We start from the raw sequence: 14873 nt of genomic DNA, 5'->3' as shown, positions 1-14873 counted from the left end.
CCAAAATCGATGAGCACACAGCAACTGTAGCAAAATGACTCCTGGCACTGATATAGGTTAGCCACACACACAGGTAACAAGCTTTCTTTTAATCCGATGCCATTTGCAAATTGTCTACTCAGCCTACTCAGTCTACTTAGCACTGCAGCCTCACAGCTCCAGGGACCCGGGTTCGATTCTGGGCACTGCCTGTGTGGAGTTTGCAAGTTCTCCCTGTGTCTGCGTGGGTTTTCTCCGGGTGCTCCGGTTTCCTCCCACAAGCCAAAAGACTTGCAGGTTGGTAGGTAAATTGGCCATTATAAATTGTCACTAGTATAGGTAGGTGGTAGGAATATGGGATTAGTGTAGGATTAGTATAAATGGGTGGTTGATGGTCGGCACAGACTCGATGGGCCAAAGGGCCTGTTTCAGTGCTGTATCTCTAATCTAAATCTAATCATTTGTACCGAACAAATGTTTACTCTGCTTTGGACCTGATACTGATGAAGCAAGTTTGTGGTCACGATTTGGCCATTTGATTCAAACCAAATCTCCAACATTAAACTGTGGTTCCCTTGTGCCTGTACATTTGTCAAAGTATGGTTTTGTTTTATCTTGTCGCTTTGCAATTTCAACGGCTTTCGCTCTGACATCCTCATTTACTGGTAATGGTGGCTTAAGAATGGTCAGTGGCATGTGAAAGTTACGACCTACTATAAGGTCAGTTGGTATCTTGCCAGTCAGAGAGTGTGGGGTGGATCGGTATGTGCAGAGTAGGTTGTGAATGGACTGTTCCAATGTTCTCCCCTCAGACATACTATCTTTCAAACTTTCCTTTATCACTCTGTTGAAGTGTTCAACGCCACCATTCGATTGCGGGTTGTAGTGTGACATCAGCTGGTGATGGATTCCATAACTGGCGAGGAATTCTGTGAATTGCCTTGAAACAAACTGTGGTCCATTGTCTGGAGTGATGGTCTCCGGCAAACCCCATTTTGTAAATAACTTGTCCAGAATGTCGATGACTGAAGTGGCTGTAATGGAACTTCTTGTAGCAATTTCCGGTCATTTGCGATGGAGATCGTGAACAACTAGCAAAAAATGTTGATTCCTAGGAGCTGCTTGCTCCTCTCCAAAAATATCAACTTGTTGCCATGGTTTTGTTAGCTATGCAGTTCCTAACGAACTCTTCTATACATCGATCTATTCCTGGCCACCAGACTGCTTCACAGGATCACTGTTTCATCTTAACAACACCTGGATGTCCTTCATGGGCAAGATGCAATACATGTTGCTGTAGTGCCTTCGGAATAACTGCCCAAGTGCCACGTGCAACACAGTTACTGCCAAACAATCCAAGTTCATTGCGTACCCTGTAAAACGGGATCAGTTCTTCCCCTATATCACGAGGCCACTCAGATTTGAGGTATTGACTTACTCGCTGCAGTACATCATCTGCTGCTGACTCTGTCTCCAACTCCTCTCGTGTAACAAGATTCGCGGTCACCCGTGAAATCACTGCGATCAAGTAGTCTTCAACGTCGCAAGTTGCTTTGCTGTCGCTAACACTATGCCTACGACAGTATTATGGCTAAGCATATCCGCTACTGGGTTGGGTGAATCCGCAAGGTACTCGACCTCGAAGTTATAATGATGTAGACGATCTGACCATCTGTCAATGAGTAGAGGTCAATGTCCTGATCCTGACGTAACTAATAATATAGTCAATGCCTGGTGATCGGTGCGAACAGTAAACTTTCTACCAAAAAGATACCAATGTTCGCATGCATAGATACAGGCTAGTACTTCCGCTCTCTAGTTGAATATTTATGTTCAGTGTCCAACAAAGGACGTGATGCATGAGCTATCAGTCGTTCGCATCCATCAATGGTCTGTGAGAGTACAGCAGTTCCTGACGCATCTGTCATGACATACGTTTCCCCATGTCGGCTGAAATGTGTGAGGACTGGTGGAGATGCTATCTTCGCCTTTAACGTTTCAAATGCTGATTGCTGTGCGGCAGTCAGTTCCCATCAAGCCTCTTTAGGAAGTAGCTTCCGAAGAGGCTCAGTAATCTCTGTAAAATTAGGAATGAATTTATGATAGAAGTTGGTAGTACCTAGAAACAATGCCAATTCTTTAACATTAGCCGGTGTTGGAAGTGCATGAAGGGCTATGACGTGGTCATGTGTAGGCTTTACTCCAGTTGCTATCACTCTGTAACCAAGAAAGTCATCTCAGGTGCCATGAATATGCATTTGTCCTTGTTGAGCGTCAAATTGTGTTTTACGAATCGATTGAGCACTGCTGATAATCGTTGATCATATTCAGCTTTGTCCCATCCATGGCCAACATCATCATCAAGCAGGTTGAGCATCCCTTCAACATCCGACAAGACTGAAGAAACTATCTTCTGGAATGCGCTAGGTGCTCAACTTTAGTCCATATGGCATTCTTCGGTACTGAAACACACCTTCATGAGTAACTAAAGCTGTAAGATATCTCAAGATAATGCAGTTGCATATCAAGCTTTGTGAAGATTGTGGAGTCATGAAAAGATGCTGACCGCTCTTGAATTGTAGGAAGTGGATACTTGTCTGGTATGATAGCTTTGTTGACTGCCTTTAAGTCAGTGCATGGTCGAAGTTCACCATTTTTCGTCGTGCATTGACAAGATTTGATATCTACGGTGATGAGTCAATTCATTCAATGATACCATCTGCTTCTATAATTCTCAGCTCCTGTAACACTTCAGCAAGGATTGCAAACGACTGCCATCTCAAACTTTGTGAAATTAGTCGAATTGATGTGTCAATGCGAGGAGCATGACAGTACCGTTTGATCTTCCCAAATCTAGTAAATAAGGAAGGATACTGCGTGTATAATCTGCATTATCAATCCCATTAATGTGTGCTCTGGTGGGTTCAGCAAGTTTGAATCCAAACTTATCGAAAAGGTTTACCCCCATAAGGCTTCGGCCTTTAGCTACATAGAAAGTGAAGCTGTCCAGGTTGACATTTTTGTAGCATACTGGAACTGTGATCATCCCTGAAACTGGAATGATAGTGTTGTCATAAGCTTGAAGGTTTCTGTTGCTGGAGTAAGACAGAATTGTGAAAAATACCGATGGTAGAGTTTGACATTCAAAATAGATATTTTCGCGCCAACATCGATAAGAAGTGACACTTGGATGCCTGCAATCTCAACTCCTTAAAGTGACCGGGTGCTTTACTTTTTGCGATGGGAAATACATATTGTATCTCACTCTCAGAAAGAGACTACCCTACGGTTGAACCAATGAAGTCTTTTCCTTTGACGACCTGCACATCCTTGCAAAATGGTTCCACTTTGAGCATGAGTTACACTTTTTCCCTCAAGCTGGACATGTCATAGTGACTTAATGAGGATTTCCACAATTTGGGCACAGTTTTGAAGGTAATTGACCATGATGTGGCACATTTTGATGAGGTTGCTGAGGTCGTCTTGGCCTTAACCCTTGCACTGAAGTTGGTTGGAGAAGCTGTGTCAGCAAACCTGAGTCTGACCTCTTCGAATCTAAAATGGCATTTTTGATCTGGACTGCTAAGGTCATGGCTTTTCCCAAGGTTAAATCATCATCCTCTATGACAAGGCGTTCCCTTATTCATGGAATTGAAGTCTTTTCAATTAATTGGTCACGAATTAGTTCGTTGATTAATGTGCCAAATTTACATGTAGACGACAACTGCTGCAATGCTGCCACGTATTGTTTAATGGATTACCGTGTCCCTGGGATCTCTGGTGGAATGCGTATCGCTCGATCATCACGCTTTCCTTTGGCCCAAAGTATTTTTCGAAAGCACTTACCACCGTATCAAACATAGATATATCTTCTGTGAGCTGCTCGAAGACACTCTGTCCTTTGCTCCTAAACAATGTACAAGTATTGCTTTCCTATGGTTTGCTGCTATATCTGGCCTTTCCATCCCTGTAGTGGGCAAGTAAGTCTGAAACCCCAAAATCCATCAATCAGCACAAAGAAGGATTTCCTGGCACCGAAGGCAAGGTTCTGGAACTGGTAGCATTAGAATTTGTTGAATCATCTTTGTCGCCATGTTTTTGTTATGTTTACGCCAGATTACTAGGTTTAGTTTGTAAAGTCTGATTTAACTCAGAGCAATGCGGATATCACACTTGTGATAAATAACCAACTGGTTTATTTACAACACATTAACTTAAAAGTTTTTACAGGATTTCAGTACATATCTTGAGAGCAGCCATAATTGTGTGGAACTTCTAGTAGTCTCTTAGTTGCACTTTTACTCTGCAGCTCTGCCCGGAGGCTTAAGCAATCAAACACAGTGAATATAGATAGTGGACAGACTGAGACAATCAAACCCTGATCGATCAAACACTACATCTGTGATTATAAATATGTTCAATAGAAAGTAACAGTTATTAATTGCAGAGTTCACTGCAAGAACCAGGCACGTAATCATTACACCCACTCCCTGACTGCTCTTTCGTTGGGGACCATGATCCTCCAGCTATATTCATGGCTTGCTGCTGCAGCTGCTCTTTTTCCAAGTCCATGGTGAGGTCTCTGATTGTAGCAACATTGTGAAGCATGGGACATACCACTATAATTCTGATATTGTAAATCCCCAAACTAGTCCAAACATCTGAAACATCGTTTAAACACCAAAAATATATGCTCAGTAAAAGCTCTGGTCTCAAATGTCTCAGTATTTGTTTTCTATTAGCAGATAGGGGTTATACAGGGTCATCAGCCAGAGTGATGCTGCATAGCACAGATCTCCGAGAAACCAGCCTGCTCCCTCAAAGAGTTGTGACACTTTAAATTGCATCAATAAACATCATACATACCCTTGGGAAGCATGCATTGATATGCATTATTTTCTGGCTGGGTCATATACCCTTTGGATGCTGATGCATTAATAGCCTTTTCTATTTAGATATACCACAAAATTATTGTCAAGCACACAAATACGTATTTAGTCACTGATGAGCACTTTATTTAGGAAAGCAAAGGTCTGCATGGCGTCAATTAACAACCCAATGTTCGAAACAGAGAAACAGAAAAATAGAAGCAAGAGTAAGCCATTCGGCCCTTTGAGCCTGCTCTGCCATTCAATACGATCATGGCTGATCATCCAAACTCAGTAACCTCTTCCCACTTTCTCCCCATATCCCTTGATCCCATTAGCCCTAAGAACTATATCTAACTCTTTCTTGAATATATTTAATGATTTGGCCTCAACTGCTTTCCGTGATAGAGAATTCCACAGGTTCATCACTCTCTGGGTGAAGAAATCTCTCCTCATCACAGTCCTAAATGGCTTACCCCTTATCCTTAGACTGTGACCCCTGGTCCTGGACTCCCCCGCCATCGGGAACATCCTTCCTGCATCTAGTCTGTCCAGCCCTGTTAGAATTTTGTAGGTTTCTATGATATCCCCTCTCATTCTTCTAAACTCTAGTGAACGCAAGCCGAATTGACCCAATCTCTCTTCATACATCAGTCATGCCATCCCACGAATCAGTCTGGTGAACCTTCGCTGCACTCCCTCCATACCAAGAACATCCTTCCTCAGATAAGGAGACCAAAACTGCACACAATACTCTAGATGTGGTCTGACCAAGGCCTTGTATAATTGCAGCAAGACATCCTTGCTCCTGTACTCAAATCCTCTTGCTATGAAGGCCAACGTACCATTTGCCTTCTTAACTGCCTGCTGCACCTTCATGCTTAGTTTCAGCGACTAGTGCACAAGGACACCCAGATCTCGCTGCATCTCCTCCTTTCCTAATCTATCGCCATTCAGATAATAATCTGCCTTTCTGTTTTTGCCATCAAAGTGGATAACCTCACATTTATCCATATTATACTGCATCTGCCATGTATTTGCCCACTCATTCAACCTGTCCAAATCACATTGCAGCTTCTCTGCATCCTCCTTGCAGCTCCCACTCCCACCCAGCTTTGTGTCATCTGCAAACTTGGATATATTAAATTTAATTCCCTCATCTATAGCATTAATATATATTGTGAATAGCTGGGGTCCTAGCACTGATCACTGCGGTACTCCACTAGTCGCTGCCTGCAACTCGGAAAAAGACTCGTTTATTCCTACTCTTTGTTTCCTGTCTGCCAACCAGTTCTCTATCCATGTCAGTACCTTACCCTCAATCCCATGTGCTTTAATTTTGCACGCTAATCTCTTATGTGGGACCTTATCGAAAGCCTTCTGAAAGTCCAAATACACCACATCCACTGGTTCTCCCTTATCTATTCTACTAGATACATCCTCAAAAAATTCCAGTAAATTTGTCAAGCACGATTTCCCTTTCATAAATCCATGTTGACTTTGTCCGATCCTGTCATTGTTTTCCAAGTGCTTTGCTATTACATCTTTTATAATGGACTGTAGCATTTTCCCCACTACTGATGTCAGGCTAACCAGTCTATAATTTTAATCACTTCATTGTAGTCATTATATATTATAAATATATTATATAGATATAAAATAAATATACTCAGCTGTATTCAAGTAAGGTTTCATCAAGTTTCTGCTCAGGAAAATGTTTTAAGACGTTCCCACCTCACCAGAATTAGGGCCACACTCCGTCAACCACTGTCACTCTCACTGGAATGGTAAAAAGGATCTGAGCTTCCTGGCAATCTTTTGAATCTAACCCCTCCACCTCAGAAAGACCAACTCAAAACATCAACTTTGTATTGATCAAATCATTTATTCAGTGTGATTAACCAGACAATTCCACAGTTAGCACAGTTAGTCAAAAGACTTGCAATTCAAATTAGATGATAGCTTGAATCATATTATCAATAAGGCAGTTTGAATACGCTTTCAGCTCTGTAGCATAATACATTTTTTGAAAACTTCTCAAATAATACATTCTTGTTTGAGAAAACACAGAAAAGATGGATAGGCTATTCTTTCCTAAGAAGAGATAGACAAGCAGCTGTGGAGCATAGCCTTAATGAAGAGATTGCTCCACAGACATTCATGTCTGGGACCAGGCATGAATATATGTTCAACAGCTTGTCAAAAATGGCAAAGGAGTTGAACAGAAAATGGTAAACAGTCTCCAACTTGGACTGAAGTAAACTTTGGATCACCTGCTCCAGATCCCACCATTGGTAGCCTACTAGTGGCCTCTTCTAATTACCAAGTATGGGGAAAGCAACCTGTATGGGGTAATGCTTTTCGCTCATCAAGCATTATTATAAAGATGAGCCCAAATCTCATACTATTTTGGTAGAGAAGTAGTACAACTAAGGAACACTGGCTGAGAATAACTGCAACAATGTCAGAATACAACTCTACCTTTAACAACACTTGGGTGAGCTTTATCTTTGTCGCACAATATAAATCACTGTTTAGTGTATTGTACCTGATACTGTTGTTATTCCAAATAAAGTACTCAATTGTTACCAATTGGTTTGTGTCAGACTCTCCTAGATCTTTCAACAAGGTGGCACAAAAGCTTTTTGTAGTTATTTAAATAGAGCAGCCTGTATATAACTGATGCCCACAGACCCCTCATTGTTCAACTTTAGGTCATGCCATTTTGTGGCTTTAAGGGGGATTTCAGGTCATGCCATTTGTGGCCTCCGTAAGGGAACATTACAAAAGGCCCTGACTCCAACCCCAAGCTGAACAGCCATACCTTTTCATCCTCTTACTGGGTCTCATAGATCCCACCCACATGGAGTACCCATGCCTTACTTCCACTTCCAACCTGCCCCCAGGAAACTCCCTTTATCACACACTCCTTCCCAAAGCTCTCAACACTCTGTCATCACCACTGCAGTGCTGTCACATCCAGAATCAACCACCAATGCTCCCCCACGCTGACATCCCCCACTTCCACTCTTACCAAAATATGGTAGACTTTTGAAATATATTCTTAATGATCAATGAGTGGATATTTGTGGTGTTGCTATGATAAATTAGAGGGCATGCTGTTTTGTAATGATGAGTTATATCATGAAATGTAGAATGTATTATAGTTAGTGTAACTAATTTGTTGGAGCACAATATCCCACAAATAAATGCTCTGATTTTTATCCTTAAGAAAAACTTTGTCAAACAATTTCTTGACTCACTGGCACTTTATGATATCGTTGATAAAATGTAGAGTGTGAGTATCTGCCTCTCTCGAACTGTGTAAGAATTTTCAGCTGGCTACTGTAAGAACTTCAACAGCAACATTTAATCTAAATTTAATTTTGACACTATGCCGGTTGATTTGAGCAACTGCCAACTGTACAGCCAACCCTTACAGTAATTATTTAAAAGCTGTTCAATGTTATGTGGGCTTGGAAAGGCAAAATACTGACATTTTTTAAGATCATTTACTAATCAAAATTAAAGGGCCAGTGATGAGTACAACTAAAAAACCTGACTGAGTTTGTAAAAAAAATGTCTTTCTCTCTTTCTGCATGCCAGGCACCATCTCTGCATGCCTAATTTTCTATTCCTCTCTCTCTCTCTCTGTTCCTTTATGCAGGCATTGTTTATGTTCTCAATTTGAGAGGAATTTTATGCTCTCCCCTGCGCCTGGTTTGGAGGCAGGGACAGCACATAATTGGGCAGGATGATGGCAGGGGGGACCCACCACATTCCTGTCTCCACCCATATTAAGTGAGGAGCAGGAAGGCCTGTGAAGGGCCTACCCGCCCCGCCGCTAATTAAGGCCCTTAAGTGGGCAATTAATGCCTTCAGAATTAGCCAAGTGGCATGTGCGCCTGTTGCTGCATGGGGAGGATGCCAACCAAACACATGCAGGTTGCTTGCCAGTTCTAGGGGAGAGTGCACTCATTAAAAGGCACGTAGTGCCTGAACGAGGGACCTGGCATTCGGAGGTGGACCCTGCTGACTGCCACCACCCCCCAGCCCTTGCTGCCGACACCCCTACTCCCACTTCCTCCACAACCCCCACCCCATGAAACCCTCCTGCTGTGACCTACCTGTGACCTGGGTCTAGGGCCTCGGGTGAGTCCAGTACCGGCAGCAGCCACCACCTCCACTGCTCAGTTAAGGAGCTGCCGGCCTCTGACTGGCCGACAGCTCTCAGCAGGTGGGACTTCTGTCACCAGGGTCCTTGATCCCAGGGAAGACCTGCTGCTGTCCAATTAAGAGTCTAATTGGCACATGATTTGGTGGGCCTTCCCCAAGGGAGGCGATGCGGGTCTCTCACTGGCACTTTTGCCAGTAGTCGAGAGCCCCGTTGCCAAGACCCCTGGTCTTTGTGTGTAATTCTCTCCCCCTACATCACTCTTCTTTCTTTGTCTCTTTTCCTCCTTGCATGCACCTGTCTCTCTGAGCACAGCTCTATAATCACCAAGCTTATGTTGCTCAAATGTGTTTTTTCTCCATCCCTGAGGGATTGTTGCATTGCTAGATGTGCTGTCTTTCAGATGAGGTGTTAAATCAACGCTATGTTCACCTATTCAGGTGGAGCTCAAAAAGATCTCGTGGCACCATTTGGCAAATAGCAGGGAGATCACCTCATGTCTGGCTAATATTCTTTCTTCAGCCAACATGATCAAAGCAGATTAAATAGTCATTTATTTCATGCGATTTGTATGCAAATTGATTGTTATATTTCTTGATACAACATTGATGACTACATTTAATTGACTATAAAGCACTTTGAGATACCCTGAACGCAAGAAAGGCACTGTATAAATGCAATCCATTTATTTTTCTATCTAGCTATGCCTCACTCTCTGGCCTTCCTTCTCTGCACACATCATTTTCCTTCTCTCTGACGGCAACTTTCTCTTGTTTTACATGCATTTATCTCACTCATGTTTTGTGCACCTTCTTTACAATTCGTTTTTTCTCTTTCTCTTTCCTTCCTCTCTCCTTTAAACTTTTGCTCTTCCATTCCTGCATCCCTCTTTCTTTCTTTGCTTCTCTTTAGTTTCTCTTGCTGTTTGACTCTTTACCTTTCTCTGCTAAATGTAAAAAGCAAACTCTAGAAAACAGTTTGGTAGTCAAAAAATGCAGCTTTTTTTCAGAAAACAAGCTAAATTATTTTCTGTTAAAAGTTTCAACTTGCAGTGCCGAGAGTAATACTGATCCAGCACACAATGGGCTGGAGTTTGTTCTCAGCCCGACGTCGGGTTTCGTGGCGGGGGGTGCGAGGAGAATTGGAGTGGCAGAGGCCACCATGGAGCCCAACGCCAGGATTGCCAGGCCCGATCTTCCCAGCGACAGCGAGGCTCTGTGGCGGCACCTCCACGCACGTGCCTTCACTTTCCCGTCCAGGAGTAGCTGGCGCCACCGAGGTGGAGAAGTGGTCAACTCTGCATTATTTTGACCTGTGTGCAGGGCTGGCAGACTTTAAAAATGGTGCCAGAAACTGCTCCTACATCAGATGACCCCTTGAACGGCGTCGCCAATGCCGTCCCCGCCATGTGATTTGGGAGGGCGACCGCTGTCAATATGTTAAGTGGCTGCCTGTAATCATTGGCAGCACGGCGACACGGGTCCTGTGTGAGGTGGCCGCCATTTTCTGCACAACAAAATCCAGCCCAATGGGCTGAATTTTATCAGCATGCCAAAGTCCGCGGTCCTGCTGCACAGCCCCCGTGATATTACGCCGGGAATGCCAGCGCCATTTTTAAAGGACTTCAAGCCCTTCAGGATAGATTTAAATATTTAAAGGTGCCGGTGTGATTAAAAAAAGGCAATAAAGGTTTAATTTCACATTGAATCCCCTCTCCCACCCCCCCGCACTGAATCCTCAATACATAAATTGACCTATTCGACCCAAAAATACACTTTCTGAAATTCCAAACATCCCCCCGCACTTCAGTACCTTTGACCCTCAACCCCTTCCCACCATCCCCATAACCAATACGAATAGTTTTCCCTGCTCCTCCCCCCTTCCGCCCTGATAATTTTATTCCTCCCCCCTCCCCACCAGTGTCTTGCCTCGGATCTCCAACGGAGTTCCGGGGCGCGCGAGTAACGGCCACTTGGCCGTAAAATCGCGTGGGACGGCTGTCAGCGGAAGGTAAATTAATTTGCACATTAATTTATCTTGCCTTGCCGCCACTGCTAATACCTGATGGGGCCTTCTTGGCGTCGTGGGTTGTGGCGGGCCACGCCCACTAGCATTTTACAGGCCTCCCCAACATGACCCAAGGCTTCGAGGGGCTGGTAAAATTCAGCCCAATATGTTGGAAATTGTAAGCACAGGTGTTTGCAAGGACCTGTAGCTGTCATTTCTTTTGTCACAAGAGTTTTGTTTTTTATTTGAAAGCTTGGAATTCTGTGTGCATTGAAAAACTGAGAGAAAGGATTTTTCTGTGAACATTAAATGCTGAAACTTGGTGTTTGAACTCAGTGAGACAGTCTGCAGGATACCTGTTGCAAACAACTCAGCAAAGGGAAATGACAGGTCACATGACTTACTATTAGAGTTCAGTTTCACTTTTACTTTGTGGAGACCAATGCTGGACAGGCAGGAGGCAGAAAAAACTGACTGTTGTTTTTGTAGACCAGAAAAAGGCCTCTCCCTGAAAAAGGCTTGCCTCTCTTGTAAAAAGAAATTCTACATTTGAGGCTGGGGCTATGGTCTGCCTGGAGAGAGAAAACTCTCCCTGGAGAGGAGAAGGCCGAGGAAAAGAGGAGTTGTGGCTCTCTGTGGAGAAAGGCTCCTTTGCTGAGAGGAAGCCCTGCATTTTTAAAGGTAGCTGATTACTATTGCCTCTAGTCTCTGAAAAATCTCTGTCTCAGGAGTGATTTCTGTATCTTATGTATTGGAAGATCCTGAAAGCTGAAGAAAGCTTCTATTGCTAGACTGCTATTTCAAAACCCAAGTAGACCTGTTGCTACACCCTTTGCTGAAAGATCTGTGGGCTATTGCAGACAAAGTGCAGTGAATGCCTACCCATCACAGACTGTTCATCAACCTCGCCTGCGGAGACTTTGAGTGGCTTCCGACTATTCAACTCTGGGGCACCTCACCGAACTGGAAATATTCTACCATAACGTGACAGCCTAATTATTTTATTTATTTCTAAGAAACAGCTGTAATCCAAATCATCCTTTTAAAACTGGTTAACATTTTTTTGGAATGTATGTGTGTGTGCATGAGGGTTAGGAAGAATAAGAAGTCTGAAAAGAATCCTTCAACATATAGAGTTATCTCATTATTGTTTAAGACTTAGTTTATTAATAAAGTTAATTTTGTTGTTGTTTAAAGAAACCTGTTTATGTGTGCTTTATTCTGGGGGACAAATAGAGTGTTTGATTTGGCTACTTTCTGGTAGATGGGAAACTCGACTAATATGCTATGACCTGTGGAGTAGTGGGACTGAATTAATAGTGCATTACTCCTGCCTTGGCTGTAACACTTTTCAGTTGCCAGTAATGGTTTTGGAAACAATACGGAACTGAAGTCCTATAGCAAGACGTCAGACAAAATGAACATAGTCAACACCTTGTTCAAGACCTTTCATTTAAGTTATAGCAGACAGAAATTCAAACTGCTTTGGGTACTGTTCTGCTGGGTCCCTATTGGCCCCCAGCCCATCCAGGATTTCCATTGGAAATGTTAGAAAATGTACAATAAACCCATCATATATTGACATTTATACTATAATGCTATTAAACTAATGGTCATTTTCACCACAGCAATGCTGGTTTCAAGAGATGCCCATTGGTTCCTGGCTTCCAGCATTGCAATGAGCAGCACAGGGGCTCTTTAAATGGTCAAAAAGCATGCACAACCAGCTACAGTGACAAATTTCATAATCATAGGCACCTTTTTTCAATTTTTATTTTTTCCCCACTGCACAAGGGAGCAAAAAAATGATTGCAGTCAATCTATGCCCACACACCCTCCCCCATGCAGCCTGAAAAAGACAAATGACCCTTATTGCAGGAATATTGGCCGAGGTCAGCCTTGCGGTGGATGGAAGGTCCAAGTTGTCGAAGGTGCAGCACCAGGCCTTTATCTCCAGTTGTAATTTTTCAGAAAGTGAGACTCCAATAATAGATGACAACTTAAGAATGTGAGAAAATTTCAATTTCCCTATAAAATTACCCAACTACAGCAAACAGGTCATAGCAGTGACTCTATATCCACCGATTCTCCTATACAACTATTTCCTACTCACCTGCTCACTCATCCAATCAACCTCATTGCTTTCCAGGTCCACCTGCACACCTGTCCAACCTTTTCTCAGTTCTCCTGTTCAATCACCATCAAGTCTGAAAAGAAAAGTGAAAGAACAAAGTGAGAGATAGAAAAACTCAAGTAGTCTCAAGGGGCTGCATTTTAAAAGCCTGCCGCTGAAATAGGCAGTGGGCAGAAAAATTTGTGGCCCACATGCACGGGGCCCAGGTCATGGAGCTGCCGCGATTCCAAAAGCGGCGGCTCATTAGCATGGCCACCCCCCACCGCCCCCCCCCCCCCCCCCCACAATGTCGGGGAGCGGGCGGGCGAGTCATCCCCAGCAACGGCATCCGGTGCCAATGTGCAGGTGCATGAACAGTGACTTTAAAGTTTTAAAAAATTAATAAAACAAGCTTTCCATGCTCTCTCCCACCCCAGAATTCCTACCATGAAAATTTCCCCTCCCTAAGTTCGGAACCTTTGTCCTTTACCCCTTCCCATCAGCTCCGTGACCAATTCAAAGTGTATAAACCCCGCTCCCCCCTCCCATACAGAGAAAATCACCTCCTCCCCCCTCCCCACCCCACGGGTTCATTTCCCTGAACGGGGATTTGAAGACGCGGCATTGTTGGCCAATGGAATGAAGATCATGTTAATGAAAGGTAAGTATCTATTTGCATATTTTAATGTGGGTTCTGTCACCGAACGGTGGGGGGTGGCGGTGGGGGGGGGGGGGGGGGGGGTGCTGCACGAGGCCTCGCTGCTGCCAAGGTAGGTGTGGGCCCTGTTGGTGTCAGGGTCGGTGGCGGGCCTCATCTGTTGCGATCCTCATCCCCCCACCACCACTGTTCCCGGTGTCGGAGAGCCTTTAAAATCCAGCCCAAGGAGAGGGAGGGAGGGAGAGAGATGGAAAGAAAAACAGTAACATACAAAGTGGAAGAGCAAAGAAAAATAGAGAAATGGAAGAGAAAAAATGAAGGAAGAGAAAAATGGAGTGCAGAGAGAAAAATGGAAGATGGAAAAATTGAAGTAGAGAGGAGAGACAGGTTGAAGGGAAAGAAGTGGAGGGGATAAAGAGAAAAAGGACATTGATAGAGAGAAAAGTGAAGGGAAGGAAGAAAGAGAGAAAAAGAACTGGAGATCAGAGAGAGAAAAGTCATAAATGTAAGAGAATAAATTGGGAGGTGCAGACACAGAGACAGTAGAAGTGAAGGGGAGGTGTAAGTATTGGAAGAACGAAAACAAGACTTTTATTTTGCAGACTTAGTAATACCAGTATCATTAGTTAGGGAGGCATCAGCACAAAGACTACGAGCAATGGCAGTCTTAAAACACAAAAGCAAATTTTGTTCCAAAGTTTTTGAAGATTTTGTTACTATAAAATAAGAGGCTTATACTTCCATTCAGCTTTCTTTGCACTGGTTGACGCCCCTTGTAAAAATATCTGCCTAGCTTCTTCAGATGTGACATGGAACCAAAGAAATTTATAGCATAGGAGAAGCTGCTTTGCCTGTGCCCAGTTTTTTGTCAGAACTATGAAAAACTAACTTCCCTCTCTGTAGCACTGTATCGATATCTGCTTGAAATATTTATCCAATTTTCTCTTAACAGATGCAATGGTCTTTGCCTCAACAAAACAGCATAAAGAAATTCTTTTAACCTCTCTCCTCACTCAGTTTTAGAATAATGAGCCTCATATTCATTCTCTAGCTGGTGAAAATTTTGATATTATA

The 14873-nt window shown here is 43.4% G+C and overlaps 1 protein-coding gene across 1 annotated transcript in view; it reads right to left on the bottom strand.

The window, feature by feature from the left end:
• Window positions 1-14873, bottom strand: part of nrxn1a (neurexin 1a) — a 2153831-nt gene that overhangs the window by 2101448 nt on the left and 37510 nt on the right. Inside the window, exon 2 of the mRNA XM_068044956.1 lies at window positions 13142-13235. The gene's annotated coding sequence lies outside the window, so the exon portion shown is untranslated. The remainder of the gene's footprint in view (window positions 1-13141; window positions 13236-14873) is intronic.

Source organism: Heterodontus francisci, chromosome 13, assembly GCF_036365525.1.
Source record: "Heterodontus francisci isolate sHetFra1 chromosome 13, sHetFra1.hap1, whole genome shotgun sequence".
NCBI classification, from domain to species: domain Eukaryota; kingdom Metazoa; phylum Chordata; class Chondrichthyes; order Heterodontiformes; family Heterodontidae; genus Heterodontus; species Heterodontus francisci.
This window is presented reverse-complemented; position numbering and strand designations above follow the sequence as displayed.